The following is a 27577-nucleotide window of genomic DNA, read 5'->3' on the forward strand; positions in this document are numbered from 1 at the left end:
GACTTGGAAGGCAAGGTTGGTGATTTTACCTACTTATATGCTGTTACAATTTTCTACCATCCAGTCCACTATATATTGGTAGGAGAGCATGGCCGTACACGCGAACGTACAATATTTTCTGGCTTTCGAACTGGATTGTCAATCTTTTCTGGTTTTTCGAGCCGGTCTCTAGAATCCTACAACAGTAGTGTAGATAAGCACTGCTGTCTTCTGGTTTGAATAAGGGAGTCATACTTATCCGAGACATTCCTCCGTCGTAGTCTCCAGGGATAAAGACTCTATTTAGGCCAACTTCAGGTAACATTCTGCTCCCAACTGGTAAAATTACGCGAACAAAATTGTAAAGGAAAATTACTAAGTCAATAATAAATAAAAACGGTGACTGTACACAGACGAATATCAAAAAATAAAAAATATGATTAGTAAACAAAGTAAAAACACGGAGAAAAATAATTTCTTTGTGTTGACACCAATAATATAATTTTAAGTGTCGCCCGAAAATTCTTCAGGGGTAAACATTTTAAGCTTGCCCGATCTTGAGAAATTATTTATTTTCTTCGAATCAAGTTTGTTGGTTATTGGGGTACGTAGATCATTTCTTCGTGATCATATTTTAGAATAAGTCCATTTTTTTCTTGCTAAAACTGTTCATATATTTGATCCGTACTGAAAGGATAAAATCTTGTTATTAGGCCTCTCCCGTCTGTCCGTCTGTAACAGGGCTCATCTCGTGAACCTTAATAGATGGACAGTCAAATTTTCATAATACATTTACTTCTATTGCTAAATAATAATTTGGTAGTACGGAACCATGTATGTGCGAGTTCGGCACGCACTTGACCAATTACTTTTGGTAAATAGATAATATAAAAAGTATAAAAAGGACACCGTTACTTTTTTGGTAACCCTAATGGAGTAACCATTATTTTGCTCACTGTTTTAGGCTTAAAAAGATTTTGATGTAAATTTATAGGAATGGTTTAATGGTGGTGATTTGCAGGTCTGAAAAGAAAATTGTTTTTATGGCTTACTATATTCCACGTATGTAGGATTTAAATTGTTTCAAAACTAAATTGAAAATGTTTGTTTTTTTTAGTAATTTTATTGATATTTCTCTACCAAAATACAATGAAACAAGCATTATGATTCGAGGATGGTCGTGGTTTAAAGACGTAAAAAATACGTAATAAGGTTAACTATAATGTTCCATCGAGGCAATGAGTATTTTTTCTTAAAAAATAATTTATGAAATTAGCTAATAAATCACATTTAAGCTATTAAGATATTAAATCGAATAGGCTACTCATTTTAAAATTTTAAACGCTCCAGAGAGGTATAACTATTTAATAGCTATTAAAAAGTTTACTCCATTGAGCATCCTCAATAGAATAAACTATGTCGTGGTAAAATATGTAACAATTACGTAATAACATTAACTATAATGCTTGGTCGAGGCAATAAGTATGTATATATATTTTTAAATAAGGAAGTAATGAAATTAGCTATTAAAAAGCTAATAAGTCACATTTAAACTATTAACCTATTAAATCGAATAGCGAGGCTATTCATTTATAAATTTTAAAAATTTCAAACGCCATGTAAAGCCTGTAAAGGTGTTACACGTAATAGCTCGGCAGTTTGTAAAGAAGCGCTATACGAGGACAACATAAATCACAGTAGCCCACTTCAATATTGCTTCCACTATACGTCAAATGCTTCGTAAATTTTGCTCAGGTGCTTCATGTTTTTAATTTGAAAGTGAATAGTTTTGTAAGAAATAAAAGCGATCTATATGAATTAAGTAATAATTTTCTGATTGTGTATAAAAATGGTAATCAAATGGTTTGTATTTACACATTAATGACAATGAGAAACCTGACTTCTATATTTTCTATCACAATTCATTCCATTTGTCTTTATAATATAATACAATTTTACAACAAGAATAAGGGCGTATAAATAAACTTCTTATTTAAGTTTCAGGGTCATAAATCAAGGAAGGCTACTATTATATGTTATGGGAAATTGGGTGTCAATTTTGCTTCGGGTATTTACTTTTTTATTGTTTAATTTTACAAGTTGTTTTTTTGTTTAATCACATTTAGTTACTTTCGTTCGTTCGTTCTTATTTATTTCATTATGAGTTTTAGGACTTTGATGTGCAAGTCGATTAAAATCTTATATGTTTAAGTAATGACAATCCAAGAGCATAAAGATTTCAAGACAGTAAAATCTAAAATGTTCCATTAAATTTAATGTAGTATAAACAAACATGTATTATGTATTACTATAATTAGTATAGTTTTTACAACAGGATGGACACAAAAACAATATGGACATAAAAATTATAACATTTCACAAAACATAAGTATTGACAAATAATTGAGTCGTAAATTTTAGCGATACTCAAATAAATGTGGAGCAGTAAGAGAGAAATCATGTTGAACATGAGAGGCAATCGAATCAAACAATAATCCCCTGATGATCGGAAGTGGGGATCGTGTTATGAACGCGTTGACGTCGGGCGAGTGGCGTCGAGGGTCCAGTGTGAGGGTGCTCCACGTCGCCACTCCACGGACCGGCGCCGGCTGGGAAGTCGCCGAGTGCTTTTTGATAGCTGACAGGGATATACGCGAGTTCGATGACACGGTATGGACACGACGGAAAGGGGTATTTGATGAAGATGTAGGACAAATCGAGATTTGATTTTACGGCGACATAGGTGAAATGTCAGCGACATAAGAACGATGAATTTTAATCTCGTTGATTTCACATTCGATGATGAATGATATATTTAAGTTATGATTTTATTTATAATAGGAATAGCAGACGAGCATTTAGTCCATATGATTGTAAGTGGCTACTGTCGCCCATGGACATCTGTAATCAACCCCAGATTAAATTAGATTCCTACCTGAGGTTAGCTACAGTTGCACCGCTACCCCTGAAAACTAAGCTGGAATGCCTCCGAAAAATATGTTTCCCTTACCACACTCATCAAACCATATTACCCTTAACACTGCAGTTATGAGGCGGTTATTGGTATACTATTGTGCTTTTGTGTTTTTGAATGGCATTCATAATGTTATTTGTAAGTCAAATTAGCTCGCTCGCTATTAATATTCAATAACTATTATTATTTTATTATAATATTGAATTCAGAAATATTTATGAGGACTAATATATAACGTTAAAATGAGCCGTGAAATAGTCGGGGTAATTAAATTTGTCATTGTTTAAAGTGCACACAGCCGCCGGACCATATTTAGCGCCCCCGGCGAATGACTTTCCAAGCGCCCCTTTAAACAAAATATTCTCCACTAAATTAAGCATACGTGAATGTTAATTATCGCATCTATGGATAGTTGTTTGAAATTTAGCCTTCCATGGAATATGGGTCTGAGGTAAATCTAGGCACGCATATCTTTTTAAGTTCTAATTAGAAATAATTTAATTCAATGGTCGTACAAACTTTCGTGGTTCGATTCGGGTAATAATTCTTTTGCGTATTTAATTACTCAAACTATTACAAAGACAAAAAATAAGTATTTTTAAAAGATTTTAAAATTAAACTACACAAATCGTAACATAACGTACCGCAATATATGATTTTAGACTAAAATTATCGCGAAATTGAGACATTTTATTATGTAACGGGTACTCACGATATGCGTTTTTTATTGCCGATATTTCGACCCAGACAGCATGGATCGTGGTCACGGCGAAACTGCGGTGGCGGGGAGAAATCGTTGACAAGTACTAGTGGTAGATGTAACGTATCGCATCGTGTCATACGCAGACTTCGCTTTGTGGTGCCATATACATTCATACAATTTTTTTTTTCTGTAAAACTTGCAATACAAGTTAATTTTATAGAGTCAAAACTTATCTGTTTGTTAACTTCAAAACATTCTCATATTTTTTCATAATCCAAAAAAAGTATATATTAATTTCAAGAAATAAATTGCGAGTTAAAGCTAGTATAACATCGACATAGAACATCAAATGTGCCTCGTAATAAGCGAGTTGATTAACTTGAATCGTTTTCCGTCTCTTGCGAGTTTGTGATTACATCTCCGAGTAATCCCAACTGGCTGGGGTTATTGGATTAGCACAAATTTCACTAACTTATCCCCGTCTCATTATGATCCGTAGTAAACGTAGCGAAAAAGAGGAATCTGATTTTGACATTCAGAATGATTGAACTTTTGGTTTACGTGGCACTGGTAATACTATCAATTTTGTTGACTATGGGAAACCTCCAAAACGTACTCAGTATCGAGGAAGCGTATCCGGGCTACGTGTGGTATTTTACCGCGCCAAAAGCCCCGGTGGATGTCCTCTGCGCTGCGTAGATGGCTCCTGGATCTCTAATGAAACGAAACCGGAGTCCTCTGATCGCGTTGCTACGTCGGGCTTCGCAAAGGTGAGCACGACGCTCGCCACTTGTAATAGTACCTTTTTTTTTGTTGACGAGGGGGAAACCTTCAAAAGGTACCCGACGCCGTGGGAGCGACGACGGGTTATGTTACTTTTACCGCACTAAAACCCCCCGGTAACCGTGCTCTGCGCTGCGTAGAGGAGTCCGGGAACACTTTGTGTACAACATGTTTTAATCTCAACTCAGGTAGCAATCCAATCAGGCATTCATAGGCGATAGTTGCCACTTACCATCAGAATCATGAGATGGACTTCATACTCAACTTGCTACTTTTTTAATATAAAAATTAAAAAATATTCATACGCAAGCTTTAACAATTACAATTGTAACTCACTTCTCTAAATATATATTTTGTGTGGGTGGCGTAGGTCGGGTTTACGTTGGTAATGGACTTTAATTAAGAATGGACATCAAATTAGGACATACGAATGCAAATGCGAATAAAAATAACACTTGCTCTGTGTGTAATATAAATTAATGTTTTAATTTCGTTACCGACCTTATATTGTACGCTCTTTTTGCTCACGTAATATTATTATCAAAAATTAGGATGAAAATAAGCTTTAGTTCGAAACAACTGGGTATAAACTTTTAATCGATAATAATTCATTAATGTACATTGTTTTTATGATGGAAATCATACAAAATATGTAATTTTTATATGTTTCTCAAATTTTTAGGAGAAATCTAACGTCTAATTAAATATTTGTAGTAGTTGTATAGCCAAATTATTAATAATCATTCAATAATTTGGGTACTAAAGATCGACACAATGTGTGTTCACTAAAAGTTTTCAAATTTAGATATTCGGTAGGCAAAAATTGAAAAGATTGATTTAATTGCTGGCGTAAGAGATGTTTCCTATCTTAAATGTAATTATTATAATTACCGCGGTAAATTACAACTTCAAAGATCTCAAGTGGTTAATGACGGAAATGACGATATTTCTTTCCCTTATATCTCTCCAAGTGATAAGTTATCTTATATATTAAATTCTCGTGTCACAGTGTTAGTTACCGTACTCCTCCGAAACGGCTCTACCGATTTTCACCAAATTTTATATTCATATTCAGTAGGTCTGAGAATCGGCTCGATGGTTCAGCGCAGCGAGGCCTGGAACGGCATGATCACCTTTTGCGACGTGGTCATGTCTGCGAAGGAAGACGCCGAACGAGCAAGGGAGCGCGCTGAACCCGCTCGGAGGAGAAGCCGCCGCGGCCGTAGGTAAGGGCCCCCGGTGCGGTGTCCCTGTAGTTCCGGGACTAGAATAGGGCTACGGTATCTCCTGCCTGTCGTAAGAGGCGACTAAAAGGGGGCTTCCGAGGTTGCGGGCGGCAAGAGTGGGAGCTCGAACCGCCCGGCCAGCGGCCCCGGGAAGGACGACGGTATGTGTGGTCGCATACCGTCGTATACACCAGATGGTGTGGCGAGCGTCAAGCTCACCTGGGCGGAGCCCGACGGGGCAACGCGCTAAGAGGACTCCGGTTGCGTTCCTTTGGAGATCCCGGAGCCCTCAACGCAGCGCAGAGGACGGCCACCGGGGGGGTTTTAGTGCGGTAAAAATCCCACATAACTCGGCGTCGCTCCCACGTTGTCGGGTACCTTTTGAAGGTTTCCCCCTCGACAAAAAAAAAAAAAAAAAAAAGGTCTGAGAATCGGCTACTATCTATTTTTCATACCCCTAAGTAATAAGAGTTGGGCACCCTTAACATTAATTTATTAAATGGCAACACAACGTTTGCCGGGTCAGTTAGTAAACGATGTATTTCCAAGAAAGGCATGACATCATTATGGTTTTGTGAAAATATAAACACTCCTATTACGATCGACATCCCCATGTCATTTCGAACGATAAATTATAAACGATATACTTCTAAGAAAGGCGTACCTTGTTTTGCGAAAATACACAATCTTTCGTGAATCTAAATTTACCTATTTTGTGAAACAAATAACTTAGCGCGATGATGTTCTTGAGTTTTGGTGGAAAAGTTTGAATGCAGATGTGGCAGTAAGCATTTACTATCAAGGTGACTGGTTGAATATAATTAACTTAATAAATCGGTTTTATATAATAGAAGACCGCATAAACTTGAGGAGATAACACCTTATCATTGACTGTCATTTTTCTAAATTTTAAAATTCATCAGCAAATTTATTAAGCTAATATTAAAAAAAAACTTCACTGTTAAAATTCAATTAAACCTTTATAAAATAAAATATAGAAAATTAATGTTTAATTTTAAGGCAATATATTTTAGTCTTTGAAATTTTTGAATATTCGTATATTGTCTTGAGAAAATTTTAAAATACTTCATATACAAAATTCATAACGGCTTCCACGTTACCAGTCAATAGAAAATACCATATATTCTATCAATTCTCTATTGTTAGCAATTGCTTTTTGAGGGGAACGAGCTGAGGATCAGAGGTCAGAGGAAAAGGAGCTGATTATTGTTAATTTGAGATACTGTAACGCAAGCAGAAATAAAATTAATAGCTTTGAAGCATTGGTTTTATCATTTTTACACTATATTTATAGTTTCTCGCTTTCAGATAGCAGTGCAACAGGGCTTTTTTTAAAGGAAGGCTTAACGGGCAACGACATGTGACGGGATATTAAATAATAATGAAATCCATAACGGACTAACTTGCCGTTTATCCTACTTGTCGACAACGACGATCCAATTACATTTCGTCATGTAAGGAACTTATTACTCGTCGAATTTACTGTAAGCCTTTGAACTTCATGTGGAATACCGGTTGCTAAAATATGATGTTTAATAACTTTAACTGATGTTATAAATAGCAAAAGTATACATTATTTAAGAACGTTGGCGACTATTACTTTTACAAATCGAAAAAGAAAGGTATCGCGCAAATTAAGTTATATAGCTCGGTGAAATCGGTATACATACCTTGAACAAAAAATGCTATATAAAGGTATTACCTTCTCGTTGTAAATGGATAAAAAGCAATTTACTTCTATAATAAAAAAATAACAATTACAGAAATATATAAATATGTCCTATGTCACTCACACGATTTAGACGAATCCAACTGCACCTCATACTTCAAAAGTGTCAAAACCCATATATTGCCAAACACACATATATATTATACACTCGAACGTGGTAGAATCCTTTGTGGTTCGACTCCGGCGGCACCATCGCCACACCTATTTCTACCTAATAACAACAGTGTTAGGCGCGCTGTGTTTCGTTTTGAAGGGTGTGGTAGTGGTGGGAGACAGACTTTTCCGAGGCGTTCCAGCTTAGTCCTCAGGGGTAGCAGCGCATCTGTGGCCGACCTCAGGTAGGAATATCTAATCCTATCCTCTAATCGGGGGTTGATTATAGATGTCCATGAGCGGCAGTAGCCACTTACCATCAGGTGGACTGCATGCTCGTCTGCTACTCCTATTTAAAAAAAAAAAAAAACACTCCCGCAAAACATCTTCTTCAGTCGGCTTAAAACAATAAAATAAATGATAATAAAAGGAAAATAATACATTAAAGTACCAATATTTATATCTTTTTATGTTTTTTGGTTTTATTTTGCTACATTTGTTGTTATTGTTGAAACTTTACAAGCGAATAAATAAATGCACATAAAACATAAGGCGACCCGCGCACGGAAGCAAAATTTATGGCGCGTTTGACGTCCTTGGTCGCACCATACAATATTAAAGGGACTTCCTTGATTTATGTAGACCCTGAAAATATCACTTGATAGTCCTACTTTTTGGTTGTTTTATTTGTGAATACAATAATATATTGTCCGACTCCTTCTTTATTTATATCGTTCGGAATTTACTGGAAACAAATATGTAGAACCCTTTGTAGTTCGATTCTGGTGGCACCACCGTCATACTTATTTCTGCCTTATAGCAGCAGTATTAAGCGCTGCTGTGTCCTGGTTTGTAGGGTGTGGTATGGGCGATATTTCCGAGGCGTTCAAGCTTAGTCCTCAGGGTTAGCGGCGCATCTGTGACCAAACTCAGGTATGGGGTTGACTAAAGATGTCCATGGGCGGCAGAAGTCATTTACTATTAGGTGGACTGCATGCTCGGCTGGTACTCCTATATTATAAAAAAATGTAATTCTATAGGCTTCGCTAGTAAATTTATTAGTAAGAATTTATGTCACGCATATTTATGCCTGCGTGCGTGTTCCACCGGCATGCGTCGTTCGTTTTCATTGTATTGCATAATGAAGATACATCATGAAGATACTGCACAGATTCATGTGTTTGTTAGTTGAAAATAATATTAGGCATAGCAAAAGGCGTGCTCGTTTTAGGTGGCGGATAGGCTACTGGATCGGAGTCATATTACGGCACGTGGAACAGCCGGTCCTGATGTTATCATTAGGTCGTTAGCAATTAAGGTACCTCTTACATATGTCCTTTAGAAAAAAATGTCTTTTTAAGGGTAATTTTGCGTTTTATTTTAAAGCTCTATCAATGTGCCGGTAAAAACGTGATAGAGTTACGTCCGTTGCTACGATAATAAACAATCTATTTTAATGCTTTACGTACCGATTTCCGGTACGTAAAGTATTAAAATAGATTGTTTTATAGTTTCTTCGTACTAGACATACTAAACTTCATGATTGTCAAATTTCGATAGATAGATAGGCAAAAATAGATATATTGAATAATAATAACGAACATAATTCAATCATTCCTTTCCAAAATCATTAAGCGATTTTCATCGCAACGAGATTTAAATTCAATGGTCTCTTGTCGTTTTGACATTTCACCTATGTCGCCGTAAAATCAAAACTCGATTTGTCCTACATCTTCATCAAATACCCCTTTCCGTCGTGTCCATACCGTGTCATCGAACTCGCGTATATCCCTGTCAGCTATTAAAAAGCACTCGGCGACTTCCCAGCCGGCGCCGGTCCGTGGAGTGGCGACGTGGAGCACCCTCACACTGGACCCTCGACGCCACTCGCCCGACGTCAACGCGTTCATAACACACGATCCCCGATTCCGATCATCGAGGGATTATTGTCGTTTTCAATTGCCTCTTTTATTTCCTGCCGATTTATTTTCGTATCGGTAATAGGGCTTACATATCTTATATCGTGTTTTAGCTGTCTGTTGAGGATCCATTCGTTGCCATGAGCGTTGTTATTTGTTTTTTTTCTGATCCCTAACATGACTTAAAGACTAAAGGTAAAGTTGCAAGTACCACGCCCTGTGTTAAACGCTGATATATTCTGGATTTGGTTATTTATTTAAAACGTAAACGACAAAATAATAAGTTAATTTGGGCTCACGCAGCTCAAGTTAATTAACATACAAATATATTTAATTCTGTGTATCGATCATCCAACAATTTGGGCATTTTCATCTCGAATTGCCTCTCATTTTCAACATGATTTCGCTAATAGATTTCAATTTATTTTGATGTCACTAAAGTTCCGCGATCAAACGATATATAAATAAATTAATTAATTAAGCGGAACAAATGCAGGGTCGGATTTGGCGGTTTTGAGGCCCCTAATTATGTTCCGAATAAATGGAGCATTTTTTTCCATTAACTTAAGTCTTTCAAAAAAATATTTCCAACAAATACAATAGTCTTAACAAAGAATGGAATAATTTGTTATGTGCAAGTAATTAGTTATGTGTCGGTAACAATGCGAAATTAGACTGTTTCGAAAAACACCTAAAAGCTGCTGATCCGTCGAAATTTGAATATTTTTATTTCTATTATGTGGACCTCTCTCTTGTTGAGGCCCCGGGGCAGTATCCTCGCCTGTTCCCCAAATCCGACCCTGACTGAATGGCACGTGTTTAATTATTTACGCACGTATCTGTCACTCGGGAAAACTCGACGTAAATAGGCATTCCATTAATACCCATTCATTAGTTTTGTGGATATACATCGATGTTTATTAACCGACTCTGAACGCCCGATCCGGTGTAAAACACTCATCCGTGCTTCTGACTTATCACATGAATAAGCGCCTTTCGAAGTGGTAGTAATGGTTTAAATTCTAGGAGACTTTTGTTTTCGAAGTCAATTTCAAATAAATGCTTTAAATAAGGAATATAGTGAGTCCAAAAAGTATGTACAGTGTACAGTGTTTTTGCATGTAGCTGAAAGAAGTGTTGAAGTTTGACCGGAGAGATACCACCGTCATACTTATTTCTAAAAAAAAATATCTCATAGGTATGTGAAGTCTACCAATACGCACTTGGCCAGCGCGGTGGACTATGGCCTAATTCTTCTGATTATGAGAGGAGACCCGTGCCCAGCAGTTCGACAGTAATGGGTTGATGATGACTTATTTCTAGCGTTAAGCACTTCTGTGTTGCGGTGAAGAGGTGCGGATGCAAGTTAACTTATATATGAGTCTGTTAGAACCAGAGTAGCCTAACTACAAAAACATGATTTACAATATGAAGAAAAGTGAAAGTGTATAGTCCGCTCTGAAGTTGTTGCGAGGAGGTGTGGTCATACAATTTACTATGGCGACACGATTTATTTCTATATTCAGAGCGGACTAGTAGTTTTACACGGACTATACAACATTTATAATTACGAAAATACAGATAGGACAAAAATCATTAAAATGCAGTTAGGCCACTCTGGTTCTTGTCCCTGTAGTTTCGGGACCAGAATAGGGCTATGGTATCCCCTGCCTGTCGTAAGAGGCGACTAAAAGGGGGCTTCCGGGGTTGCGGGCTGCAAGAGTGGGAGCTCGAACCGCCCGGCCAGCGACCTCGGTAAGGGCGGCGGTATGTGTGGTCGCATACCGTTATACGCACCAGACGGTGTGGCGAGCGTCAAGCTTAGCCTGGGCGGAGCCCGACGGGGCAACGCGCTAAGAGGACTCCGGTTGTGTTTCTTTGGAGATCCCGGAGCCCTCTACGCAGCGCTGAGGACGGCCACCGGGGGGGTTTTAGTGCGGTAAGAATCCCACATAACCCTGCGTCGTTCCTACGGCACCGGGTACCTTTTGAAGGTTTCCCCCCCGGAAACGAAAAAAAGCCCACTCTGGTTCTAGCAGCCTCATATCCTTAGAAGACGTTTATTTATGATTGATGTCAGGTCGAACTCATGTTTTGTATAAAGTTAGGTACAGATGTCTACGGGTGACACAGGCCACTTACCATCATGTAGACTGCATGCTCGATTGCCAATTCAATCGTATATAACATTACAATTCTTATAGCACAACGATATAGGATAAGATTATGGATCATAAAAACATCTGCGGTTACATCGGAATTGTTAGATCTTTTCTGAGGAAAAATGCCTGAGGGCAGCTGCGCTTGTCGCACAAGTCTGAATAGAATTTTGTGCACATAGTGCGCGAAGTTTGAAAGCAAAGATACACAGATCTCTTTACATCGTTCTGCACTATTTTTCTCATGTTACTGATATCTGTCCGATGTAAAGTTGATGTCTATAATAATAAGAATGTTTCAAGAGGTAAAATATATAAGTCCGCCTCACCAGCTAGATATATTTAATGTGAATATAATTATATGAAGTGCCACACTTTTGAGCCATTTATTTTGTTATTGTTGCCACTTTGAGATGATTACCTCACAGGTAAGTTAGCCAGAACACAGCAGTGCTTAACACTGCTGTTATAAGGCAGGAATAGGTGTGGCGGTGGTGCCGCCGGAGTCGAACCACAAAGGGTTCTACCACCATCAAACTATAATGTCTCTACCACCACATATCATAGAGTATATAGGGTTTGTATCTCGGACTGCCGATTAGGATCCCTAGTTTCAACCCATAGGCTTTCAGTGATGATCTACTTACATTAAACTTAGAAGCTTTCTCCACGTGGCTCACGTTCAAGGTTAACTCCTTTCTTAATTCGATACGGAGTAACTGGTCTCAATACCCTCGTACACTTCGAAATGAAATCATTAATTCGTTTTGCAATTCAAATTTTCTTTCAGAAGTTAGTTCGTTCATTAATTTAATTTAATTATCTTACGAATTCGCGGAGTTCACGTTTTGCCCTGTTTATTAATGATAATTTGTTGAAATTCCGTTTCCATGTAGTCATTAATTAATTTACTATTTATGTACTGACCGTGAAGTATCATTTTGTGACTGCAATTTATGTGTTTTATTTATTTATTCATTTATTTGGCAATCCAACACCGTTACACATTGATAAAAGAAGATTACAATTTGTTACATATAATATGGGCAAAAATGGATTACACTAAATAATAACTATGAGAAATTAAAAGTACAAGTAGGTACAATAAACAAATAATAAACAAATAACAAGTTAATGGTTGTGTTAGACTTAATTAGTGTGTGTCAGGTGTATGTACAGTACATGTGTGTGTGTGTGTGTGTATGTTTGTTTTATGTCAATTGTTATCAGAAAGTAACTTATTTATCTTATATATAAAATTGTCGTGTCACAATGTTAGTTAACGTACTCCTCCGAAACGGCTTTACCAATTTTCACCAAATTTTTAATGCATAATCAGTAGGTCTGAGAATCGGCTATTATCTATTTTTCATATTCCTTAGTGATAAGGGTTATTCACAATTAACATTTTTTTATTTATATGGCAAAACAACATTTGCCGGGTCAGCTCGTGTTTCTATATAAATACTTCATGTAGTGAATATTTTCCTCTTTATATGCTCATTATTTGTCTTTGGTTGTTTATAAAATAACGTACAAGAACAATGATCCACATCGATTCTTTCATTGTCCATGTTAGAACAGTCCGAAAAACATTAAAGCAGATATTTAAGAAAGAAAAGATAAGAAAGAGATAACATTAACCGTTAAAAATGTATGTAAAGTATAAGTGTGAAATCTTGTTTGAAAATCCGCCGAAATATTGTTTGATTTTTTTGAAGCAAGCTCTATTTGATTTGTGACTTAAAATAATCAAACCCCTACTTCCCACTCCCATCCGTTAAAAAGGGCTAAAGACTAAGGGCTTAAAGTTTATATTATATTGTGTTATGATTTAGGTACGCGTACGAAGTCGCTGGCAGAAGCTAGTCGCTTAAAAAAATAAACGATGTTTGATTGGTCGAGTTTGCGCATAAATACGGAAATGGGTGATTGATTATAAACCTAGTCGTACGTAGGTACCTATTGGTATTATATCTATCCATAGGAGTATCATATTAATCTGTCAGACCCTCAAAGGAATAAAATGAGCAATGAAGCCAGGAAGGGTCAAAGGACGCATGGATTGATGAACCTGAATAGACACTTGATCTTTACCCCGTTTCTATACAGCGCGTGATATTTATAGATTACCGGGAAGGGTGTAGCTTATCAGAAGTGGTTGTATACAGGTAACGTTGATTATATATATAGAAAAAGGGAAAGAAGTACTTATGTATAGACGTAAATACTGGTCGATACTTGGGGTGGTGTCGATGCTTTAGCGCACATGATTAACCATCTGTATTACCGCTTTAAGGTTTTCGATGGATCGGACATTGTAAATGCGGTTTAAAAATGAAAAAGGCCGCAAAGGTTTTTAAAGTTACGCAAATTTACCTAATGACTTTAAACAGATTTCGTGATTGGAGATTTTGCGCTTATCAATATTTTATATACTCTTCTTTCTTTATATACTTTGTATTACACTAATATATTTAAAAAGCTTACACATGTAGAGACGCGATAAATTATTCTAATAATAATAAAGCGGCGTACAAACTTGGCAGTCAACAAGTACCCTCATCAATCCATCATACACAGGATGGGAGCTGCGGTTCTTGGAAAGCAAGAACTTACTCCAACCAAAGGAAACAGTGGAAACTTATATGTAATTTTGTTCAAATTAACGTGAGGTGAATCAAAGAGTTATTAAGACTACCTAACTTGTGTCTTATGTGTGTTGAAATATAACTTTAGTAGTTATATTTTGTCCAAGTGTCTTATTTTTTTAATTTGGCCAGATTTTTCGTGCTTTTTGGCCCTGGTAATCTTATTATACAACAGTGGCTATATAAAATCAATTGGATGATTAGCTTAAATGGCGGAGCAAACCTAAAGTTTTTAAGGCTACGTGAACTACAAATTCACACTTGGTCAGCGCGGTAGATAATTATCATATAAACTACTCTCACTCTAGAGGAAACCCGCGTCCACCAGAGGGACACTAATGGGTCGACGACGACACTTTGCATTGTAAAGTACGCAGCTGCAGTACTTACAAACAATTTCTTATCCCATTCCACACAAGATACTGTCGAGCAGGCGATATGATTCTTGAAGCGCGCGAAACGTTTCTCCAAACAAAGAAAATTACACGCTCAGTTGAGTGCGAACAGAGTTGAGTCAAATGTCGTGTTCACAATATCGTTACTTTCAACACCGAGATTATACACTGTTTTGCTTATTATTATTATACTTAAGTAGTAACTTAAATATAATAATACCTACTTAAGCAGTAACTTAAGTATAATAATTAAGTATAAAATTATTTTCAGTATATAATTTAACTTAAGTCAATCGTTATCAATTAATAGCGTGCACCAAGTACGTGATAAGATTCTAGAAGCGCGCGGAACATTTCTCCAAACAAAGAAAATTACACGCTCAGTTGAGTGCGAACAGAGTTGAGTCAAATGTCGTGTTCACAATATCGTTACTTTCAACACCGAGATTATACACTGTTTTGCTTATTATTATTATACTTAAGTAGTAACTTAAATATAATAATACCTACTTAAGCAGTAACTTAAGTATAATAATTAAGTATAAAATTATTTTCAGTATATAATTTAACTTAAGTCAATCGTTATCAATTAATAGCGTGCACCAAGTACGTGATAAGATTCTAGAAGCGCGCGGAACATTTCTCCAAACAAAGAAAATTACACGCTCAGTTGAGTGCGAACAGAGTTGAGTCAAATGTCGTGTTCACAATATCGTTACTTTCAACACCGAGATTATACACTGTTTTGCTTATTATTATTATACTTAAGTAGTAACTTAAATATAATAATACCTACTTAAGCAGTAACTTAAGTATAATAATTAAGTATAAAATTATTTTCAGTATATAATTTAACTTAAGTCAATCGTTATCAATTAATAGCGTGCACCAAGTACGTGATAAGATTCTAGAAGCGCGCGGAACATTTCTCCAAACAAAGAAAATTACACGCTCAGTTGAGTGCGAACAGAGTTGAGTCTAATGTCGTGTTCATAATATCGTTACTTTCAACTCCGATTTTATACATCTCTGTTATTCTTAAATTACTTAAAAATGATGTAGGTAGTTTACCATTTATGTATATTTTAATGACGTCCGCCGAGCACGTGATATCATTCTTGAAATATGTGTCCGAAAGTTATTTCAAATAAAGCAAATGATGTGCTCTGTTGAACGCGAACAGAGTTGTAAATTCGAAAAAAATAGTAAATTCTGCGCTCGGTTGAGTTATAAGTACAAACAAAAAAGAGTCTTAGGTCGTGTTCACAATACATTCAATGTGGAGAGTCCCTTTTCTTATACATATATTTCTGTATGTCTTATATGCTAATAAAAAGACGACGACTAACGAGTTATATAAGTAGTACTTACACAATATTTTATGATATTTCCCAAAATAAATATGTAACATGAAATCCGTTTATAATGCATAAACGGATTTTAATTTTAAAATATTACTGCAACGTTGATACTCGTTTCACGTAATTTTCCTTTAAACAATATTAATGGTATCAAAGAGCGCCCGTATTAAATTTTACGTCGACAATATGTGTGATGAGGGTTTCAGCAGATAAGGAGCTTACATACTGTCGCAATGGTTCGAAGAATTAATATTTTCATACGTCATAATTGCAGGTAAAATTTTTGAGTGACAAGTATGCTGCTGGATTCAGAGGAAAAACTACTCAGATAAGTTTTCAATACATTATGTCATGGGAGCGTCAAGGATTTCTTTTCGGTTGTTAGTCATTATGGGTATCGGCCTCTGGAATCGATTATCCTTACTTCTTACTAATGTTATAAATCCGAAAGTAACTCTGTCTGTCTGTCTGTCTGTCTGTCTGGTTGTCTCTTCTTCACGCCAAAACCACTTAACCGATTTTAATGAAATTTTATACAAAGATAGTCTGAGACCCGAGAAAGGACATAGGATAGTTTTTAACCCGGAAATCCCACGGGAACCAGGGATGGCGATCTAAGATCGATTAATCGGAGAATCGATCTTTTGGACCCAAAACATCCATTCCTTACTATCCTTATCCTTACTAATATTATAAATCCGAAAGTCTCTGTCTGTCTGTCTGTCTGGAAAAGTTGCTCCGTGCATCACAAAAGACAATTTGTAACCACAAATACCTGTGCGTATAGTCTACCAACCTGCACTAAGCCAGCGTGATGGATTACGGCAGTACCCTGATCACAAAAAAAATATCCATTATACAAAGACGTATCAAGTATTAACTTTTGCACAAGTGCCGTTGTCTCAGCTTATCATACATAGTTCTTCTCGTAAAAGCTTTGAAAATTTCATATCACTTCCGTGAAGCGCTGGTACCCAGAAGGGTAATATAGCAGGTGGAGATAACATTTTGCACGTCTCTTTTTAATCTATTTATACATACTTTGCTTGAATACTTTGGGTATGTACATTTTAATAACTTATGACTATTATTAGACTATTTTGAATATTTTCTATCATCGTTATTCATTCAGCCCCACTGCTGGGCACGGGTGTCCTCTCAGATTGAGAAGGATTAGGCCGTAGCCCATCGCACTGGCCAAGTGAGAATTGGTAGACTTCACATACTTTTGAATACTTTTTTTAAGATTTCTTAAGTATGCAGGTTTCCTCACGATGTCCTTCACCGTGTAAACAAGTGATAATTAATTTATAATATGCACATAACTTTAAAAAACGCCATTAAATAATTGCAGTAAAATATCATCTAAATTAAAACGTTTAAGTTCATTTAAAAAAAACGCATATATAATATTTATATTATTGCATGACATAAAATATGTTTTTATTCTCTACATGCAAGTGTCAGTAGTGTAGATAAGAAACACTACACCTTGTAACATCTTGCAAAATTCATATCGCAATTCAGTCTCCTACGACCTGATACCGAGGTATTGATTTCAAAAGTCTGGATAGGAAGCTTAAATTTATATATTTCGTATTAACAGGTATACATTTTGAAGCGATTTACATCGCATTATCTCAGGGAGTTGCAATTTTATTATTTCCATAATTTGTGTTTATTACTAATACAATGTTATTGACAATAGTCACCAAATAATACAGAATCTATTATATTTACAAAATTAAAATGCATATGTATATCATATGTTTACCAAACGCGCTTAAAGTAGTATAACTTCAGTGGTAGTATCTCATAAGGGTGAGATTCTCGTAACTTTTCATGATAAAATATTGCTTTACTTATAATAAACGTTACATAATATTATGACAATAATAATTAGCTCCGAATAGCTCACTCTTGAGTTCAGCAGCGCAAAGTTTATTCCACATCCTGCAAGCGTTTAATTGTGAGGGTATGGCGATACCGCAACTATACGAAGTTTCGTACAACTTATGCGCCTCAGCTCACCGCTGCACTGCGCTCAACGGAACTTATACTATTCGCTTATAGCTTAGGTATTTATCTGCCATGACACAGACTATAATCACTGTTAAAGATTTATTAATGAGGGTATGGTTTTTTGTTTTAACTTTACAAAGTCGGAATTTTATACTTTAAGTTATGAGCCACAACAATGCGCTTCCCTGCGACTGCGCTCAACGGAACTTATACTATTCGCTTATAGCTTAGGTATTTATCTGCCATGAAACATACTATAATCATGGTTAAAGATTTTGGTATGGTTTTTTTTTGTTTGAACTTTACAAAGTCGGAATTTTATACTTTAAGTTATGAGCCACATCACGCTTCCCTGCGACTGCGCTCAACGGAACTTATACTATTTGCTTATAGCTTAGGTATTTCATCGGCCATGAAACAGACTATAATCACTGTTAAAGATTTATTAATGAGGATATGGTTTATGTTTTAACTTTACAAAGTCGGAATTTTATACTTTAACTTATGAGCCACAATTTACTGCTTCCCTGCGACCGCGCTCAACGGAACTTATTCTATTCGCTTATAGCTTAGGTATTTATCTGCTATGAAACAGCCTATAATCACTGTTAAAGGTTTATTGATGAGGGTATGGTTTTTTTGTTTTAACTTTACAAAGTCGGAATTTTATACTTTAACTTATGAGCCACAACTCATAAACGGATCATATACTATTCGTTATAATAAGGGTATTAAGCCTTTCATTAAATTAATAAATGTAAAATAATATATTAATGAGGATATTATTTATTTATTGTAAAAGTAACACAAGGTTATATTACAACAGGGCAGACCTAATGCGTAAATTGCATTTATTTATGAAAATTATTACAAAATTACATACACACCGCTTTATGGCGATGTAGACCTTACAGTACGCGTTATTCTGCAACTTATTTCTACTTCTGGGCGCCCGTCTCAAGCTGACTCCACAAAGTCTGATTAATAAATGAAGATGACTGTATATCAGATTTTTTTATAATATAGGAGTAGCAGACGGGCATACAGTCCATCTGATGATAAGTGACTACTGCCGCTCATGGACATCTGTAATCAACCCCAGATAGGATTAGATATTCCCACCTAAGGTCAGCCACAGATGCGCCGCTACTCCTGAGGACTAAGCTGGAACGCATCGGAAAAGTATGTCTCCCTTACCACACCCTTCAAACCAGAATACAGCAGCGCTTAAAACTGTTGTCATTAGGTAGAAATAGGTGTGGCGGTGGTGCCGTCGGAGTCGAACCACAAAGGGTTCTACCACCTTCAAAAGATGAGAAAGATACCACCTCCGATGTTATCAGAACTTCTGTTTTACAAGGTTTAACGTCACTGGCGACCGACTGCTACAACTACTGTAAAACAACTACTGTAGCATAATCGGTATTATTTGGAAGAATATAGCAACACTGCAATTCTATGCAAACTTAAGTGCGAGACAACGACAACATAATTATCGCTGTATTGCGCCGCTTAGAACTAACAATGAGCGTTACTTGCATCGCTATTTCATCTTTCGTGAAACATAACACAACAGAGTTTATGGCGAGACCGCAACAATGTTACTATACAAAGCACCGCTTAAGCGTTGGTACATTGTGCGTTTTACCGATAATTATATGAGAGTTACTTACAAACCACTACTTTAAAGCAAAATTAAATAAGAACTTACTTAAAATTATGATGTAACTGCCTCAGATTGAGGCTACATAACGTCGGTCACAAAAGCGTTTCTACCTGAGGACTTAGTTGAAATACCTCACGTAGGAGTCTCTCCATTACCTTCAGAATATAGCAGCACTTCAGACTGCATAACATAGAAATAGGTGTGGCAGTGATGCTTCCGGAATTTAAACCTTATATATAAAAGTCTCGTGTCACAATGTTAGTTACCGTACACCTCCGAAACGGCTTTACCGATTTTCACCAAATTTTATATGCATATTCATTAGGTCTGAGAATCGGCTAGTATATATTTTTCATACCCCTAAGTGATAAGGGTTGTTCACCCTTAACATTTTTTATTTATATGGCAACACAACGTTTGCCGGGTCAGCTAGTCTTCATATAACATTTTATTTATATCAAATGACTAAAGTTTAACGTCTATAGAAGTATTACAGAAATACTGTAACAGATAATGTTTGAGCTCAGCGATGTAAAGTTTATCCCACACTGAGCGTTTTAGCGAGAACTGCAACTATCTCAAGTTCGGCGCAACTTGCGCGTCTTAACGCAATCTGAGCTGCATGGAACCATAGAGCCGTGTCATTGGATATAAATCTATTTATTTATGGTCTGAAGTGACAGAATCAAGGCAAATAGGACACGCAGCCAATACAATCAGATACGTATAAGCATAGTATTTGCGTATGAATATAGAACATATTATATTTGCATTTTATCCCTGCGAACAAGTACAAATATGTACTTGTATTGGACAAGTATATATTCGTACTTCAAATCTGTGAAACCACTATACAGTAGCTCACATGAGACAGAAAAGTAGTCAAACCACCAAAAGTTCTATCACTTCATCATCATCAGTAACACGTTACTGTCCCACTGCTGGACACGGGTCTCCTCTTAGAATGAGAAGGATTAGATTAACTTCTAATACGGAAATAACTTTGAAAAATGAGAGGCTTGTCTGGGATTTGAACCTCGATCCGATGAAGAGGTTGATTTTTGTAACCACTGGGCTATTGTCTCAAGGAGTTATAAATACATAAGCACCTTTTTTATGTACTATACATTAAGATGTAAGCCAAAGAATTTAATATTGTATAAACTTTACGTATACAACTTATTTCTCGAGTGATGCTTGAGATTCCGGTCATATAGGGCTTTAATCTTAACTTCTTAAAGTAGTCCGTGAGTTCAGAACTAATACAAGGGAGGAATTTCTAATTTATTCGCATAGGTACAGACGGCGTCGCTTTGCGTTCTTAGAATTAGTTAAGAAATGCATTTGGTATCCAGGCATCCAGTTCAGCTTTCTTGAGCTATTTTACCGGGTGTTCCCTCATTTTTAGTTTCAATTTATTACCTAATAAATGGGGTTAAATCCATAGTTTAGTAAAGATTACTCACTCCTAACAAGAAAATGTAACCAGTATTGACAATTTAAATTGTCACTGTCATCAATTTTTGTGTTTGAAAAATATTAAAAAAGATGAAAAATATTAAAGTAGATCATTTACGAAGGAAGCGATATATCTCCGCACTTTTTTCTTCGATTTCGTGTTTTGCACTACTTAACTGCGCATGTCGGCATTGTCCCGCGTAAATTGCACCATGACAGCCATTAAACGGCTGACAGCCGTTTAAGCTGTTTAATGGCTTCTTTCAATTACAAGTCCGTGACACATCTATACCTATGGTTAAATCAAATACATTCGTTAAATCAAATATATTTATATATATTTAACAGGATTTAAATCGAGATAATAGCAGTGATAGCCTAGTGGTTAAAAACGCACCTCTGATTATTCAAAGTTATTTATACATACTTGCAATATTGAATATTTTGGGTAAGTACATTTTAATAACTTATGACTATTAGACTATTAGACTATTTTGAATATTTTCTATCATCGTTATTCATTCAGCCCCACTGCTGGGCACGGGTGTCCTCTCAGAATGAGAAGGATAAGGGCCGTAGCCCATTGCACTGGCCAAGTGAGAATTGGTAGACTTCACATACCTTTGAATACTTTTTTTTAAGGTTTCTTAAGTATGCAGGTTTCCTCACGATGTCCTTCACCGTGTAAACAAGTGATAATTAATTTATAATATGCACATAACTTTAAAAAACGCCATTAAATAATTGCAGTAAAATATCATCTAAATTAAAACGTTTTAAGTTCATTTAAAAAAACGCATATATAATATTTATATTATTGCATGACATAAAATATGTTTTTATTCTCTACATGCAAGTGTCAGTAGAGTAGATAAGAAACACTACACCTGGTAACATCTTGCAAAATTCATATCGCAATACCGAGGTATTGATTTCATAAGTCTGGATAGGAAGCTTAAATTTATATATTTCGTATTAACAGGTATACATTTTGAAGTGATTTATATCGCATTATCTCAGTTGCAATTTTATTATTTTCATAATTTGTGTTTATTACTAATACAATGTTATTGACAATAGTCACCAAATAATACAGAATCTATTATATTTACAAAATTAAAATGCATATGTATATCATATGTTTACCAAACGCGTTTAAAGTAGTATAACTTCAATAGTATCTCATAAGGGCGAGTTTCGAAACTTTTCATAATAAAATACTGCTTTACTTATAATAAACGTTACATAATATTATGACAATAATAATTAGTTCCGAATAGCTCACTCTTGAGTTCAGCAGCGCAAAGTTTATTCCACATCCTGCAAGCGTTTAATTGTGAGGGTATGGCGATACCGCAACTATACGAAGTTTCGTACAACTTATGCGCCTCAGCTCACCGCTGCACTGCGCTCAACGGAACTTATACTATTCGCTTATAGCTTAGGTATTTATCTGCCATGACACAGACTATAATCACTGTTAAAGATTTATTAATGAGGGTATGGTTTTTTGTTTTAACTTTACAAAGTCGGAATTTTATACTTTAAGTTATGAGCCACAACAATGCGCTTCCCTGCGACTGCGCTCAACGGAACTTATACTATTCGCTTATAGCTTAGGTATTTATCTGCCATGAAACATACTATAATCATGGTTAAAGATTTTGGTATGGTTTTTTTTTGTTTGAACTTTACAAAGTCGGAATTTTATACTTTAAGTTATGAGCCACATCACGCTTCCCTGCGACTGCGCTCAACGGAACTTATACTATTTGCTTATAGCTTAGGTATTTCATCGGCCATGAAACAGACTATAATCACTGTTAAAGATTTATTAATGAGGATATGGTTTATGTTTTAACTTTACAAAGTCGGAATTTTATACTTTAACTTATGAGCCACAATTTACTGCTTCCCTGCGACCGCGCTCAACGGAACTTATTCTATTCGCTTATAGCTTAGGTATTTATCTGCTATGAAACAGCCTATAATCACTGTTAAAGGTTTATTGATGAGGGTATGGTTTTTTTGTTTTAACTTTACAAAGTCGGAATTTTATACTTTAACTTATGAGCCACAACTCATAAACGGATCATATACTATTCGTTATAATAAGGGTATTAAGCCTTTCATTAAATTAATAAATGTAAAATAATATATTAATGAGGATATTATTTATTTATTGTAAAAGTAACACAAGGTTATATTACAACAGGGCAGACCTAATGCGTAAATTGCATTTATTTATGAAAATTATTACAAAATTACATACACACCGCTTTATGGCGATGTAGACCTTACAGTACGCGTTATTCTGCAACTTATTTCTACTTCTGGGCGCCCGTCTCAAGCTGACTCCACAAAGTCTGATTAATAAATGAAGATGACTGTATATCAGATTTTTTTATAATATAGGAGTAGCAGACGGGCATACAGTCCATCTGATGATAAGTGACTACTGCCGCTCATGGACATCTGTAATCAACCCCAGATAGGATTAGATATTCCCACCTAAGGTCAGCCACAGATGCGCCGCTACTCCTGAGGACTAAGCTGGAACGCATCGGAAAAGTATGTCTCCCTTACCACACCCTTCAAACCAGAATACAGCAGCGCTTAAAACTGTTGTCATTAGGTAGAAATAGGTGTGGCGGTGGTGCCGTCGGAGTCGAACCACAAAGGGTTCTACCACCTTCAAAAGATGAGAAAGATACCACCTCCGATGTTATCAGAACTTCTGTTTTACAAGGTTTAACGTCACTGGCGACCGACTGCTACAACTACTGTAAAACAACTACTGTAGCATAATCGGTATTATTTGGAAGAATATAGCAACACTGCAATTCTATGCAAACTTAAGTGCGAGACAACGACAACATAATTATCGCTGTATTGCGCCGCTTAGAACTAACAATGAGCGTTACTTGCATCGCTATTTCATCTTTCGTGAAACATAACACAACAGAGTTTATGGCGAGACCGCAACAATGTTACTATACAAAGCACCGCTTAAGCGTTGGTACATTGTGCGTTTTACCGATAATTATATGAGAGTTACTTACAAACCACTACTTTAAAGCAAAATTAAATAAGAACTTACTTAAAATTATGATGTAACTGCCTCAGATTGAGGCTACATAACGTCGGTCACAAAAGCGTTTCTACCTGAGGACTTAGTTGAAATACCTCACGTAGGAGTCTCTCCATTACCTTCAGAATATAGCAGCACTTCAGACTGCATAACATAGAAATAGGTGTGGCAGTGATGCTTCCGGAATTTAAACCTTATATATAAAAGTCTCGTGTCACAATGTTAGTTACCGTACACCTCCGAAACGGCTTTACCGATTTTCACCAAATTTTATATGCATATTCATTAGGTCTGAGAATCGGCTAGTATATATTTTTCATACCCCTAAGTGATAAGGGTTGTTCACCCTTAACATTTTTTATTTATATGGCAACACAACGTTTGCCGGGTCAGCTAGTCTTCATATAACATTTTATTTATATCAAATGACTAAAGTTTAACGTCTATAGAAGTATTACAGAAATACTGTAACAGATAATGTTTGAGCTCAGCGATGTAAAGTTTATCCCACACTGAGCGTTTTAGCGAGAACTGCAACTATCTCAAGTTCGGCGCAACTTGCGCGTCTTAACGCAATCTGAGCTGCATGGAACCATAGAGCCGTGTCATTGGATATAAATCTATTTATTTATGGTCTGAAGTGACAGAATCAAGGCAAATAGGACACGCAGCCAATACAATCAGATACGTATAAGCATAGTATTTGCGTATGAATATAGAACATATTATATTTGCATTTTATCCCTGCGAACAAGTACAAATATGTACTTGTATTGGACAAGTATATATTCGTACTTCAAATCTGTGAAACCACTATACAGTAGCTCACATGAGACAGAAAAGTAGTCAAACCACCAAAAGTTCTATCACTTCATCATCATCAGTAACACGTTACTGTCCCACTGCTGGACACGGGTCTCCTCTTAGAATGAGAAGGATTAGATTAACTTCTAATACGGAAATAACTTTGAAAAATGAGAGGCTTGTCTGGGATTTGAACCTCGATCCGATGAAGAGGTTGATTTTTGTAACCACTGGGCTATTGTCTCAAGGAGTTATAAATACATAAGCACCTTTTTTATGTACTATACATTAAGATGTAAGCCAAAGAATTTAATATTGTATAAACTTTACGTATACAACTTATTTCTCGAGTGATGCTTGAGATTCCGGTCATATAGGGCTTTAATCTTAACTTCTTAAAGTAGTCCGTGAGTTCAGAACTAATACAAGGGAGGAATTTCTAATTTATTCGCATAGGTACAGACGGCGTCGCTTTGCGTTCTTAGAATTAGTTAAGAAATGCATTTGGTATCCAGGCATCCAGTTCAGCTTTCTTGAGCTATTTTACCGGGTGTTCCCTCATTTTTAGTTTCAATTTATTACCTAATAAATGGGGTTAAATCCATAGTTTAGTAAAGATTACTCACTCCTAACAAGAAAATGTAACCAGTATTGACAATTTAAATTGTCACTGTCATCAATTTTTGTGTTTGAAAAATATTAAAAAAGATGAAAAATATTAAAGTAGATCATTTACGAAGGAAGCGATATATCTCCGCACTTTTTTCTTCGATTTCGTGTTTTGCACTACTTAACTGCGCATGTCGGCATTGTCCCGCGTAAATTGCACCATGACAGCCATTAAACGGCTGACAGCCGTTTAAGCTGTTTAATGGCTTCTTTCAATTACAAGTCCGTGACACATCTATACCTATGGTTAAATCAAATACATTCGTTAAATCAAATATATTTATATATATTTAACAGGATTTAAATCGAGATAATAGCAGTGATAGCCTAGTGGTTAAAAACGCACCTCTGATTATTCAAAGTTATGAGCGTATTACAAATTAATTATCGCTTGCTAAAACGGTGAAGGAAAACATCGTGAGGAAATCAGCATACATGAGAGATTTATAAAAAAAAATCTGAAAGGTATGTGAAGTCTACCAATACGCACTTGGCCAGCGCGGTGGACTATGACCTAATCCTTCTCATTATGAGAGGAGACCCTTGCCCAGCAGGGGGACAGTAATGGGTTGATGATGATGAAATCGAGATAGTAGTCGTGTATACTATTATCTAGATGCACGGTCGTGCGTCCACCGAATTTCAGCTGAAAGCACGATTGAATAGCTATTACACGAAACGTTTCAACGTGTTATAATAACCTCCCTATTATAATAACTCCGTTATCGTTAAAGTTATGTGATTTGGTATTGGTAAATTTACACTATTATTCTCATCATACATTTTTTTATAATAAAGGAGTAGCAGACGAGCATGCAGTCCACCTGATAGTAAGTGGCTACTGCCGCCCATGGACATCTGTAATCAACTCATAACTACTCCGTCGGTTTGATTTATTGAATAAGTAACTTTATATTTTAGTGTGCAATTAATGTTTTTTTCATTTCCACTGCGCAGGCACAGGGAGTCAAATATGAGACGAAAATAATAACGGATTTGAAGCTTGGATTTTATTGGATCCACTGAAATATTATGAATTACGTAAGTAATATTTTTTCAATTAAAATTTATATGAAATGGATCCCTCATCGTTATTTTAAATATTTCCATATTGATCAATGGAATTCGAGTAATTAATTGAGGTATTCTCTGCAACAGATGTTGGTTCAATTCTCTTTTTTATTTGATAAATGAAATAACGACTCTGCAGCCGATTCCTTGCGTATAAGTGAGGACATTCACTATAACGTCTACATAAAACTTGTGCAGCCAACATATCGAGCTAAACTCGAGATGATGTTTGCTGAATGTTGCAAAAAGCGGTGAGACTCTAGCAATATTGAACGTTGTTAATGAAGCACTTGTAAGGTTTAGATGTGTAAAAAAGAAGAAGAAAGACTATTTTTTATAAAATAACGATGTAACGTAGTTATAATAATTGCTTTTGTACTATTCACGAAGGTTAAGGTATAGTGTAGTGTAGTTTTACATATAGCGTTGATTTTAAAGATATCATTCTTCGATCACGTGGAAGTCTAGCTTTCGAATACGAGGGACCTGTTTCTTTTTATTTTCAATAAAGGATCGTTTCCTATGATAGAAAATAAAGTGAAGATTACTATATGTCTGATAATAGGTACACAATAAAAGTTTACACAATAAAACTTTATTTGTGCGAAATTTACCAAGGATGTTAGATTATTACGAGTACCTTAAACAATTCTCATCGTAAACTAGTATAAACCTTAGGAATATAAAAAAAATACGGTGCGTCGCATTTGTAATAGGTATGCATAGAATGTGTTTTTATAAATCATACGTAAACCAGTATTTCTTATTAAACGAATATTTTTCTTAATAGACCTACAGCTCTA

Source organism: Epargyreus clarus, unplaced genomic scaffold, assembly GCF_041222505.1.
Source record: "Epargyreus clarus isolate Ecla_fem2 unplaced genomic scaffold, WU_Ecla_fem_2.2 ptg000008l, whole genome shotgun sequence".
Taxonomy (NCBI): domain Eukaryota; kingdom Metazoa; phylum Arthropoda; class Insecta; order Lepidoptera; family Hesperiidae; genus Epargyreus; species Epargyreus clarus.